General features: G+C 30.6%; 1 pseudogene; it reads left to right on the forward strand.

The window, feature by feature from the left end:
* The first annotated feature begins 281 nt into the window (after window positions 1–281).
* Window positions 282–7,104, forward strand: LOC124368090 (annotated as a pseudogene).
* The last annotated feature ends 6,053 nt before the right edge of the window (window positions 7,105–13,157 follow it).

Raw genomic sequence — 13,157 nt, forward strand, 5'->3', positions numbered from 1 at the left:
TGTAGTTGTGGTGGAGGATAAGAGGTTTTCCATTTTTCGTTTGCTCAAGAGTCAGAGTCATTTTTTTGTAATAAATATGAATATAGGCACTAATTTATGACATATAATTAAAATAAATATGGGTATAAGTTAAAATATTTAAATAATTTAAAATCACAATAAACAGTTTAAACAAACAAACAAATAAATAAATAACTAAATAAAAGACACGAACAAAAATAATAATTTAGTCAATAGCAAAATAATTTAATCATCGGGGGTACAAAAAGATAGCCTCCCTGATGGGATTCGATCTGCTGTTCCTCGGATTACTAAGCCTGAACGCTATCAGTGAGCTTGGTGATAAGACACAGTCACTTGTTCATAGGTCGCACCGACGAAGTCCGAGTGAAAAGGCACCTGTTACTAACTCTTGAATCGTGTTTGTTAGTTAGTCAAAGTTAGGTTATGAATGAAAAGTCCCAATATTACTGTGTGCCTTACTTACTTGAATGTCACAAACAAATTTAAATTGGATTGCAAGTCCAATCACAGCCACGTTAGATAATTTAAAATTCACTTCACTAATTGTTAAAATTAAAACTTTAAATTAGTAAATTTGAATAAAAATAATTAGAAGCGATATAGCACCAGTGCTGCACATTGGCGCATGCGCCTAACCTCCTCCTATATCGTTTTCAGACTAAAAATGATGTAGTTGGAATCTACGCTTTAGAAAGAGAACAGAATGAGCGGAACAGTAATACCACAAATGACTACGAACTCAACAGTGTCAATAAAATGTACATACAGCAGGCCTTGGCATAAGAGATTGCGTAAAACCTATCTTTTCAACTGAATACTCTACGGCAGACTTTTAAAAAATGATTTGGAGTATACGCGTAAAAATATAAATAAATGGATAGAAATGCAAACAAGAAACATGATTGTGGATTGTATACCAGAGGGATTTCTAGATAAGTCCACATCACTACTATTGGTAAGTTGTAGAGCTAAAGTTATTAATATCGTGTACTATTTTGAGAGCAAATATGTGCCTTTCTAACTTAATGTCACATTTAAATGGTATTTTACATTTTTTTTATTTGTACAGTAACTGATATATTTTAAAATTTATTAATATTTTGTTATTAGGGTTCGAATCACATTTTCCGACAAATTCTTAAACCATTCATTTATGTAAACGGTCAAATGATGCATTTTAAGAATTGCAATTTCATTGCAAAGTAATCGATTTTATTCTAAATACATAAAATATTAAACGTTTATTACACTTTTTCAAAATTGTGCAACATATTTGATACCTTTCCTATATCAGTTATGTTTTATATATCAGTTATAAAAGTAATAACTGATATATAACCGAATCACTATAAGGTTTTGTTAATTATATCTAGTAGGACTTGATCGCTTTGAGGGAAGGAACTCTCCTATATAACATTAAAAAAGTATGACTTTCAAAGTCTACAGTCACATACTTATAAGTACACTACTGTTACCGTAGCTATATTAGGAAAGATTGAGACGATCAAAATAACCGTTTGCATAGCTTATATTCACTGATATTTTTCAGTTCAGGCGTCTCTGAAGTTCAAACGAAGAACAAGGTCCGTTTGTGCTTCTTCGTCAGCGACTTTTTGTTTGAAATTTTCAGAAAAAACATGACTCCAGGAGTCAAGGCTGTGATGGCGACACGATTTAAACTCAACATTTACACATTACCTTCAGAATTACCTCCTTCTTTAACGGTGAATTTATTACAGAAACCATTTAAAACTTAAAGAAATGAGACAGAAGTAATGATCAGTGTGAATTGTTTATAAGGTGAAATCCGTGTATTTCAAAGGGTTATGGAAGTCAAAATTCAATAAAGATAAGACTTCCCCTGAAGATTTTCACATGGCTGATGGATCTACAAGACAAGCTGAAATGATGAACCAAAGGCGTATTTTTCAGATCCGGTGAGTTGTGTGGGTTCTAAGAACGCAGAGATGTTTTATAATATGTTTTCATGTTTCTAATATGAGACATGTGTGTAATACCGGATGTAATTTATAAGAGAGATTTGTTGTTCTACATCTTTCCCAACTGTATTGATTCCATCTTAATCATTTCGGCACTCAATTCTTGTCCCTAATGTGGACCATGTATTCCCTAGTTTATGTTAAATGCATAACAAAGATACTACTTTGCATCAACATTAGTCAATGCAATATGAAGGAATCTGTTAAGCCACCACCGCTAATGAAATGTTCACATTTCTGTTCCCGACAAGCAAGCTTTAGCAAACAACAAACGTGTCCTCAAAGCAAAAAATCTACGGCCCAATCAGTTTTGACCATAAATGATTATAATAGCTTTTAGCCCTATTCAAACCTGGTCTATGAATTTTCTGTTATTTACCTAATTTTAACTCAAATAAAATTTGTGTAAAGCGTTATATATGATTACTTATGAGGTTTCACAGTGTGTTGTTAAAAAATTATTTACCGGTTAATATTTTCTAAACGAAAAAAACTGTATTATTTTTAGAAACACCAAGCAATTTACTGTATAGACCAGCATTTAAATGCGCTTATTAATTTAAAAACTATTACCAGAATAGTATGAGCTTATCTCCTGATCAATGTATTGAGATATATATAAATTTAATAAATTTATATATATATATATATATATATATATATATATATATATATATTCATTAAATTTGTATAAGTGGCAATAGCCTAATTTAATTCAATAAGCATTGAATCGCCAAAAGTACTTGCTCCGCTGGGACTCGTACCCGAATCTCTCACTTGCCGGGTGAATGTGCTACCATTACACAACAGAGCCCTTACTTTTTATAATTCATTTATTTTTTATTTAGCAGTTTTTTTCACGTATGTGTTTAAATTATATATATATATATATATATATATATATATATATATATATATATATATATATATATATATATATAAATGAAATATTTTTGAATCGTAAAATTGTTTATATATATATAAACAATTTTACGATTCAAAAATATTTCATTCATTAAAAACGTGATTGCTAATCTATGCAAATGTGTTGACAAATATATATTGATAATATAATAAAACCTATATAAATAAAATAAATTTGCATTAGGTATATCATTTATTACTTAAGTATTTTTATATCAATTATTGTGATATATAATTTGTTATATTCCTTTCGGAACAGAATAGCTGAATATCTATTCAATAAAGTAAATGTGTACGAAAAAATCAATGATGTAAATATAAGAAATTTATAAAGGCATGTCAAATGTGCATTATTATATAACATTGTAACAGTAGCTTAAGAAAAAAACAGAGAAACAAACAGTAATGTGCCTCAGCGATCCAATATTTTCTAGAGTAAAATCCGTAAATTACAAAGACTTTTATAATGCAAACCCGTATACTCGATGGTATCATTACCAAAATATCATCACCTACCTATATCATTACCTATATTGGTGCACTATAAGTTAATTAAAACACTGGAAATAAACAAGTTTAGCACAGTAATTGCTCCGAACTACCTAAACTACAAAATTAAAAGTCAGGGCTTTTGTGACCGTAATAGGCATCCGAGACCTATGTATTTTTATTTTCTTGAGCCAAAAAATAATGAAAACTCCACTACGGCGTCATAAATATAATTATTTGAACCAAGAATGCTCCTACACGAGCAAAACATGATATAATAGTCATATTAAACTTTGATCCCCTGAACCATGACGCTGCAACAATACGTACCTGATATATGCCTGTATATGTTTGAAAAATGGTATGTGACTCCATTATGTTATATTATAAGTAGGCTACTTTTACCGAATTGTTTAAAGGATTTAATATAGAAAATTTGGTTTTAAGTAATGGGTACCAGCTAGTACTTAAGAAAGAAGCAACAAACGTACGTTCACTAATGCTATAGTTAAAATTGTAATACGAGAATTCTAAGGAAATGTATTTGTAGGGAAATATGTAAGAAATATTATTATAATAAATGCGTTTTTGTAACACAAATAGGAGTTGAATATATTGGTTTTAACACTGTAAAAATACATAAACATTAGTTTTTATATATTGTAATATCATCCGTCCCTAGTAATTAACCGAAATAAATACTAACTTCAGAAATTATACACAACATATATTATTTGATTTCTTGTATTTGTTTTAGTATTTTCTAGCATTTATGGAATACATAGCTTAGAGCTTCCGTATGAGGGGGATGATATCAGCATGTTCATAATTTTGCCTGAACAATATCATGCAACAGCAGTACAAGATTTACTGAGGACATTAACTTATGAACGTCGAGATATTATTCTAAGTCAGATCTTACACAGTCATCTGAAAGAAATGGATGTTATTTTTCCTAAGTTTAAAACTGAGAATAAATATGATCTTATACCGGTAAGTTTAGTAATACTGATAAATACAGCGTTTGCTAGCATAAACTCGTGGCCGACGAAGACAAACATTCGATAAATTGTGGACTTTCCACATGCATTTGTATTCATTGTCTACTTTAAGTAGCAATTAGCTGTATGTAATTCTGCAATACGTAATTACGTGGTTCATATGGTAAGAGACATTTGGAAAGACCTGGAGGTTATCACACAACGAATTTACTTATACCAATACTTTCCATTGTATGTATTATTAAGGTTATTTTATAATTATAAATATCTTTTGTACATACTGACCAAATACCATTAAAATCAACAGGAAGCTGCCTGTCCAGCAAAAATGTGCAAAATATATTTAAGTTATTAAAAAAATACAAGTATCATTATTCTAAGTTACAAATAAAGCTATTGTTCACAGATTATTAATTATTAGGATCATTATATACATAAACCGTCATATTTTATGATTTTAAAACAATATGTTTTAATTTAATGATAATACCAATTAATTGTTTCAGATATTAAAAGATTTCGGAGCAGATAAGTTACTTAAGTTTGTCAACCTCAGTGACCTTGTTACAACGTTTAAAGAGTTTGGAGTGGATAAGGCCATTCACACCGCCAAAATTGTTGTATATGAGCAAGGCACGGAGGCGGTGGCTGTTACAAAACTGTCAGTCAAGGTGGCCTCGACGAGGTCAGATAAATATCCAGTTTTTCGAGCAAATAGGCCTTTTTTGTATTTTATTTATAATACTGTAACAAGAACGCTCCTATTTTCTAGTGTTTTTAACTCTCCATAAATACGCATAGCCGTAACACATTTTTATATTAATAGTGAATGTTGTTAAAGTGTACATGCTACATGTAGATTCATGAAAATGTTATTTTCTCTAAACGTTATTGTAAATATCTTTGTTGCACTTATCTTTTCAATAAACTTGAGGAAGACTTAAATTTCCAGTATAAATATATCTTATCTTCCCAAAATTTAACACTAAAAGTAAAAAATCTGATATAAAAATTATATTAATATGCATACCTATATTGTTTTGGAAAAACGTCAAGCAAGACCTAACATGTGCGGAGTAATATATTATTTATTTATTATATATATTAAGCAAATCTATTTATGAGTTGTATTGAAAGGAGAATTATTAGATAAACAATGATTATTCTGTTTGAAATGGTTACGTTATATTGATGATATTTTTTCACCTTCATTTAACACAATTTTCTTACTGATCTTCAAAAATTTTCTTCTTTAAAATTTTGATGGAAATTTGCCAATCTAAAGTTACGTTTTTGGACAAAGATTTTTCTCTTAAATCCGGATTTCTCCAAACTAAATTAAATATTAAAGAGACTGACAATTATGGATTACCTATTACTACAGCTGTCACCTAATGTATGTCAAAAAATAATTTCCAAAAAAATATTCAGTAATAGAAAGAAACTATGCACCAGTACAAAAAAATATTCAGTAATAGAAAGAAACTATGCACCAGTAAAGCAGATTTTTTAAACCACATCGACTAAATTGGGTAAAACATTTAAATATTTCGATTACCATGAGAAAATGTTCAAAAACTAAATTAATAAACCAAAAAGTCCACAAAGTTCTTAATTATTATTCAAAACAACTTAAATTTGCTATTCCATCATTCCCTAGTCTACAAAAAATTAAATATATTATTAAAATTGGAATTAATTCACTTCAAAGTTCCCCTGACACTTCAAACTTTATTTTAAAAGCATCAAGAAGTAGTTTTTTAGAAGACCTACAAGTTTGAGAAAAACAAGTTGTTTAACACACGATTTCCAAAATCTATCAAACTATATGAGATGTGGAACGTGTAAAATGATGGGTTCTTCAAGATAATTCAATAGCAGTAATACCGGAATGACCTATCCTATAAATGGCAACATCGACTGTAATGACACGTAAATAAAATCTAATATACCAAATGAATTGCAAGTTTTGCTTTAAACAATATATTGGGCTAAACAACTAACCATTTAAGAACTCGTATGACAGGGCATATATTTCATATTTTCCATAAAGATAAGGAAAACCATCGGTAAGACATTGTCTAGAACACAAAAAAGACAAAATTTAGGAGTGTATTACATTAAAAGGAATATACCAAATACCACCATGCCCTAAAGAAAATTACAAAAGTTTAACATTAAACCACATAGAGCTGGCTCATCAAATTATGCTTAAGACAAAAAAATCCATTTCGTCTAAATGCATTTATTACTTAAAAACTTTTAAAAAATTACAAGTTATATTCCATTCTTTATACAAATCGACTGTTCCATCAAGATTAAGCTAGAAAATAATTTACGTCAGCTAGACTTTATCAAAGTTATGCACTGTGTATACATTAATGGTTTCTTTATTCTTGTTAAAGTTTTATAGTTTTGTTGTTATATATTAATTTATTTTTAAAACATCCTGAAGACGGTGGTATTAAATCCCCCAAAATATAGAAGGGAAAAAATAGTTCTTTTGTTTTCTTCTACTTAACATTAGGCAGTCAGATGTCCATTAAAAACATTCTCGGTAATTATCCTTAGTTTCAGCCATCATTATAGATTGATAACTAATCAATGAATCTGACTACAGATCGGAGCAGAACAGTGAAGTAGAACGCCCACGCTATGTATCTTGATACTCCGTTATGTCCTGCGACGTTACATTGACAAGTGGACACAACGACCCACTTCTGTAATTAAAGTTTGATACCCATCATGTCCCCACAAAGATAGATTTTCTCGACGCATTGTTGAAGAGGATCCAATTTCTATTCATACAATTTAGTTAATTTTCAGCAGTTGATACATTTTCCAGGCAGACATATTTATGGGACTTAAAATTATAATATCTGTCCATGATTCTTCTAACTTTAATCATCGTGTCAATCAAAGGTCAGCCATATCATAAATGTGAGATTGGAAGGTCCAGTTGCATTTTAATACTTGACAACAAAACATATGTTTACAAACATATTAGAGATGTCCAATAGATTCCTTCATTATGACTTAAATTTTGATTCATATATTCCAAGTAGTTTGTATAAATTTCCCTTAATATTCAAAGTATTAAACGTTCTTTAGTTTCATATTTAATAGACCATAACAATGCGCTGGGGTAATTTCAATAATGAAGATCTTCCAGTTACAAATGATGCATAAAAATAATACAATCCAATTGCAGAATAAATTGGTGCTATCTAAACATATAGTGAAAGCAGGAGATATTCAAGAATCAGGGACATTTGAGGTTGGTATGGATGGCAGGTTAAAAACACGTAGTACACTTTACTGTTTCACTTGTTAGTGACGTATGGCTGTAGACAGCTGGAGAAGGAGTATCAAACCTCAGACTTCTCACAGCATTCAGAGTCGTATCAAAGTGTGACATTTACTATAGGTACCATATATAAGACATCGTTAAGAGCTCCAATTGAGCAATAATACAGCAAGTTTACTCAAATATCTTAACGAAATACCGAAAAAAGTTTGAATATTTATCTGGTATCGGTTTCCTTCGGCATTTCTTTAGTATATTAAATACAAACAATTATTTACAATTGAAGTAAACCTCACTGTGAAAAACCTCAGATAAATTATCAGTATCAAGTTTTTTTTATTTCGTGACGTAAGTTATTGAACCGGTCTGGCAAAAGTAAATGGAATAAACAAAAATGTATAACTTATTTTCAATCTTCAAATTACTTTATACTGTACACCTTAGTCAAACAACGTACATTTATGACACCAGTCGAGTAACCTTAAGAAAGAAGAAAACACCAGAATATTAAGGGTAAGTTCTATTGTATGTAATATGATGAAATAGTCATTATCTGAAGAAAAAAGAAAAACTGCACTCTTTGTTTTAATTAATTTGTAAAAATTTAAGAATTCTTTAAACTTCACGCAGTTGTTGCGCAGGTTTATGATCTTTTATGAAATCAAGTATGATAAGTTATGTTTCTTGGCAGTTAGAAACAGAAACTTATTCATGACGAAATCTTGGAATTTTGCAACTAATAATTCAACACCGTTGTTTTGTCAGGTATATTTGATTTTGTAATAACAGTACATTAAGAGAAATTACATTACAAAAAGTTCCAAAGTTGCGTGTGACAATAGGCTAACTGATATTAAGTCAACAGTAAGGTTAAGGACCGTCAAAGTCGTTTGAACGAGATTGTCTCCTGATATAAAGACAGCTAAACAATAATTCAATGGAATAGCTTACAATCGTATTTCGGTACTCTAGGACCTTTAAACAAAGATTACATTTTGGATGAAAGTTGTGTATTTCTGAGATATGTTTAAACCAATATCACATGAAATAAAGCAAACATAAGAAAATTAGCTTTTTTCCATAATGTGTATGGAGAACGATTTAAGGAAATTAAATGTAAGGAATGATGTAAAAATGTTTGAAATATTGATTAGGCAATATTATTTTTTTAATATATAAAGCAAAACCAAATTAGTTTTAAATATAGTACTGTTATATAAAATAAGAAATTTTTATTATTTTCTAATTCTTTACAGTAAGTAATAAATAACTACTTTATATTTTCTTGCACGAATTGGTAGATTATATTCAAGCATTTACACAGATAATAACCAGATCTAATTTATAAAGAACGTTTACATTCGTAGAGACAAAGTACAAAATAAAAATTAATAATCATTGAAGAGAATAAATATTAAATTATTTCAAACTGGGTGAATAACTTGGTTTAAATAATAAAAAAAAAAACTATAAGTTTAATAGTTACGTTGAGAGATCGAGTGTACCGAGCTGTAGGGTTTCTTAGAACTAACGTTCCATTTATCTTAGAGAGCACAAGTTTATTCCTCTCTACTTACCTTTGCATTATGACATTATTAGTGAAGTAAAAAACTGTAATATTAAAGTTATGTTAGTTGAAAATAATTACAAATATATATACTAGCTGACCCGGGCGAACTTCGTACCGCCTTAAAGGGTCCACAGCATCCACATTGGTGCTTGAAATGTGCAGAATAAAAGACAAAGTAAAAAATAAATCAAATTAGGTCCTATGTGATTTTTTTTTCCTTCACAACTAATCTGAAATTTAAATAGAAAAACAAAATAAAAAACACAATTCGTAAGTTATCTAAAATAATTTAAATCGCAATAAGCAGCAAAGATACAGATACATTAAATTTATTAATATTGATTCTCTTTCTTCAGTCGAGTACCTTGTGATATATAAAATTTTTTGTCTTGTTATTAGGTGCAAGAATGAATAAAGCAGATGGTTTGCCGACACGTGAACATGCCACATATAGTTGTCCATGAGAAAAACATAGATTTTCTAAATTTAGTCCACAAACCCTCAAAGATTGGCCTTGTGATTTATTGATCGTCATGGCAAATGCAAGACGAATCGGAAACTGAGTTCGTTTAAATTCAAAAGGCATATCGGTAGGAATGATCGGAATCCTTGGAATAAGAACTTCCTCACCTTTAAATTTTCCTTTAAGAATCGTCGCGTGAATCACATTTATCATCAATTATTTTACAACCAAACGCGTTCCATTGCATAATTTTGGTTGATTTAGATTGCGAAGCATTATGACTACTGCACCAACCTTCAAAAGTAAATTATAGGGTGGTAAGCCGGGCACATCTAAAGAGTTTAAAAATTCATTTGGATAGTTAGTGGCCTCATCTTCATTTGTTACGCAATCAATAGATTTGAATGTTTGCAGAGTACCATAAATTTGACTCTGAATTAAAAAGTTCAAATCATCCACATCCTTGTTCTTAGCTGCCAAGATTGCTCGCTCACTAAACCAATTGTTATTTTTGTGATTAGTATTGATATTGGGGAATACTTTGCTGATTAGTTCATCTTTTGTTGAGATAAAGGTGGAAAAATTGGATGGAAATGAAATCAATCCACATTCTTGATCTACAGGAACACAACCATTACCAATAGTCAACAACTGATTAGAAAAATTTTGAGCAGATGGATCGTTTAATAATTCAACTCTCATGTTTGCAGTCAACTGTGGTTTTTTACATAACGCCACAAATTTGAGGATTTTAGGCAAGCGTTTATTTCATCAGCAGCAGTCGATCTAGGAATAACTGGCAGTGTTTGGCGGAAAATCACCAAACAGTAAAATTAATGCGCCTCCAAAACATCTTGTGTCATTGCGCAGATCTTTCAATGTTCTATCAAGTGCTTCCAATGCACGTTTATGGGCCATTATGCATTCGTCCCAGATAATGATTTTTGACGCTACTAAAACTGTTGCCATTGCTGAGTTTCTTTGATATGTTGCACGTTGGTTGCTCAATGGTTTGAAGATTCAAAGGCAGTTTCAGCGCTGAATGAGCCGTACGACATCCTTCCAATAATGTGGCTGCTATCCCAGAAGAAGCAACTGCTACTGCAATATCAGATCTTGCACGAACAGTAGCCAAAATCAATGACATTAGGAATGTCTTTCCAGTTCCACCGGGGGTATCTAAGAATAATAACCCACCATTTCCATCACTAATTGCCTTTATTAATGTACTATAAACTTCCTTTTGTTGGGGGTTCAACAGGGGTACATTTGTTTGAACTAATTGTTCTAATTCACAACACGGCGCTCTTGTCGTCCGATTTCACGTTCTTCTTCAGTAGAATTAATCACAACGTTACGAAGCCTTCTTGCATTACAGCTTTGTTGAGGCAGATTTGATCTTCTGGGTCGCGGCATCTTTATAATAATCCTCTCAATGTTCACAAACACTCGCAAATCGTTTAATTTCGTGCGAAACAAAGTTATCCGAACCGAAAGCAATCGAAGTAAAAGTTGTTTGTCTTTTTTTAAAAACCAACAGATTATTGCAAAGGTAAAAAAAAATCACTTCATGATTGACTGATTATTAAAAACTGAAAGGACAATCTATATGTCAGTAGCCATGATTTCATTTTGTTTGACTGAGTAACCCAGAAAAATGACACAGGCAGCTATCATAGTGTCAATCAAATTTACAGTTGTTTGTTTTACATTTTGGAATTCAGGCAATTGTTTTTTTCAAGATACAGTTTTTTTACTCTATGCTTTCAAACTATGTAACTAAGTGTAAAGAAATTTAAAATAGTAATTAAATGATATAAACATATATTTCTTTTGTCGCATTATATATGTTTAAAAAGAACAGCTGATTCAATTTGAACAGGCCCTTTCACTTAATAACATATGTTTGCTGTAATGCATTTCTTACTGGTATTTCCGTAACTTTTAGAGACCAGTGGGGCGGAATCCTGAATCGGGAACGGGATAAAACGGGATTCTTAGCTACCTCCCTACCAATTTTCAGCCAAATCGGATCAGCCGTTCTTGACTTATAAAATAGTGTAACTAACACGACTTTCTTTTATATATATATATATATATATATATATATATATATATATTTGGAGTTATTGATATATAGTTTGATGCCCAGCGGTTTACACTCATTATCAACTACCCTTTAAAACTACTTTTTGATAATTCTTAGTATAATGCGTTGAAACGGCAGGAGATACTGATCTCCAAAACTAATTTAGAATTAATAAATGTCTGATTATAAATTATTGTCTCTGGGTTTTCGGCTTACATTACATTTAAAATAAGATTTTATAGTTTTGTGTACAATTTTGTAGCATTTACCTAAGTATAGGTTTTATTGCTTAGGTCGTCGGAGACCCATAAAAATCATTTTTGGAATCTTCGCTTTTATTATTCTCTATACTCACAGGACAAATATATTTCTGTTGAATGTGACTGATTTAAAGAAATATTAATTCTGTAGTTTATATATCAGACTCTACTAGTTTCAAATCTTGAGCCCTGATGGGATGTCCTCGACCTTACTTGATCAACAAAATTTATAAAAGTATTTTGAATGTGAGTATACTTCAGAAATTATTATAAAAGGTGGTGAAAAATCTAGTGGTAATAGAGTCAAAAACACGGAGTGCTACTCAGACAGGGGACCTATACTAATCTACTGTAACACATTAAATTCCTTTTCATACATTCTGCATAGTTTATAAGTTTTTGACGTAAAGGCAAGTGGAGCGAAGCAAAGAGACTTGAGTAATAGTAAGGTCCTAAGAGGTAACATAAGTGTTCGTGAAAAGAAAATTAACAAACCGCAGTTAGTTAAACTGCAAAACCGAGTGAGGTGATTAAAAATATTCTGAGGTGAGTTTTCCTTGGTCTGTAAAACAGTAAATTCAATGTTTTCATTACGAGGAAACATTATTTTGCATTAATTATCTGAGTGTGCAAGTAGATTTTACAGAGTCAAGATTACAATTTTGTGCAGCATCACTAAGATTTAAACTCACATACAAATCGCAAGTGTTGTAGAATAATAAAAATATGAATAATTTTCTATTGTATAAAATTATATTTTATGAGACAGTACTGAATGATAACCAATTATTCCAGTATTCCAGTATGTAGTCTGGAACATAAATGATTATGAGAATACTGTCCTGGAATTTCTATTGAAATTCTAGTTTGATGAATGTATATACATGCATACTTATATGAAATATATTATTATCATATCGTGACAGGAATAATAAATTCCTCTAAGAAATATTACACCGGAAGTAGATATATAGCTTCCTATCACATATACAGCTTTCATGTATGCTAATGTATATAATGGATGCCTCTG

Source organism: Homalodisca vitripennis, chromosome 8, assembly GCF_021130785.1.
Source record: "Homalodisca vitripennis isolate AUS2020 chromosome 8, UT_GWSS_2.1, whole genome shotgun sequence".
Lineage (NCBI taxonomy): Eukaryota > Metazoa > Arthropoda > Insecta > Hemiptera > Cicadellidae > Homalodisca > Homalodisca vitripennis.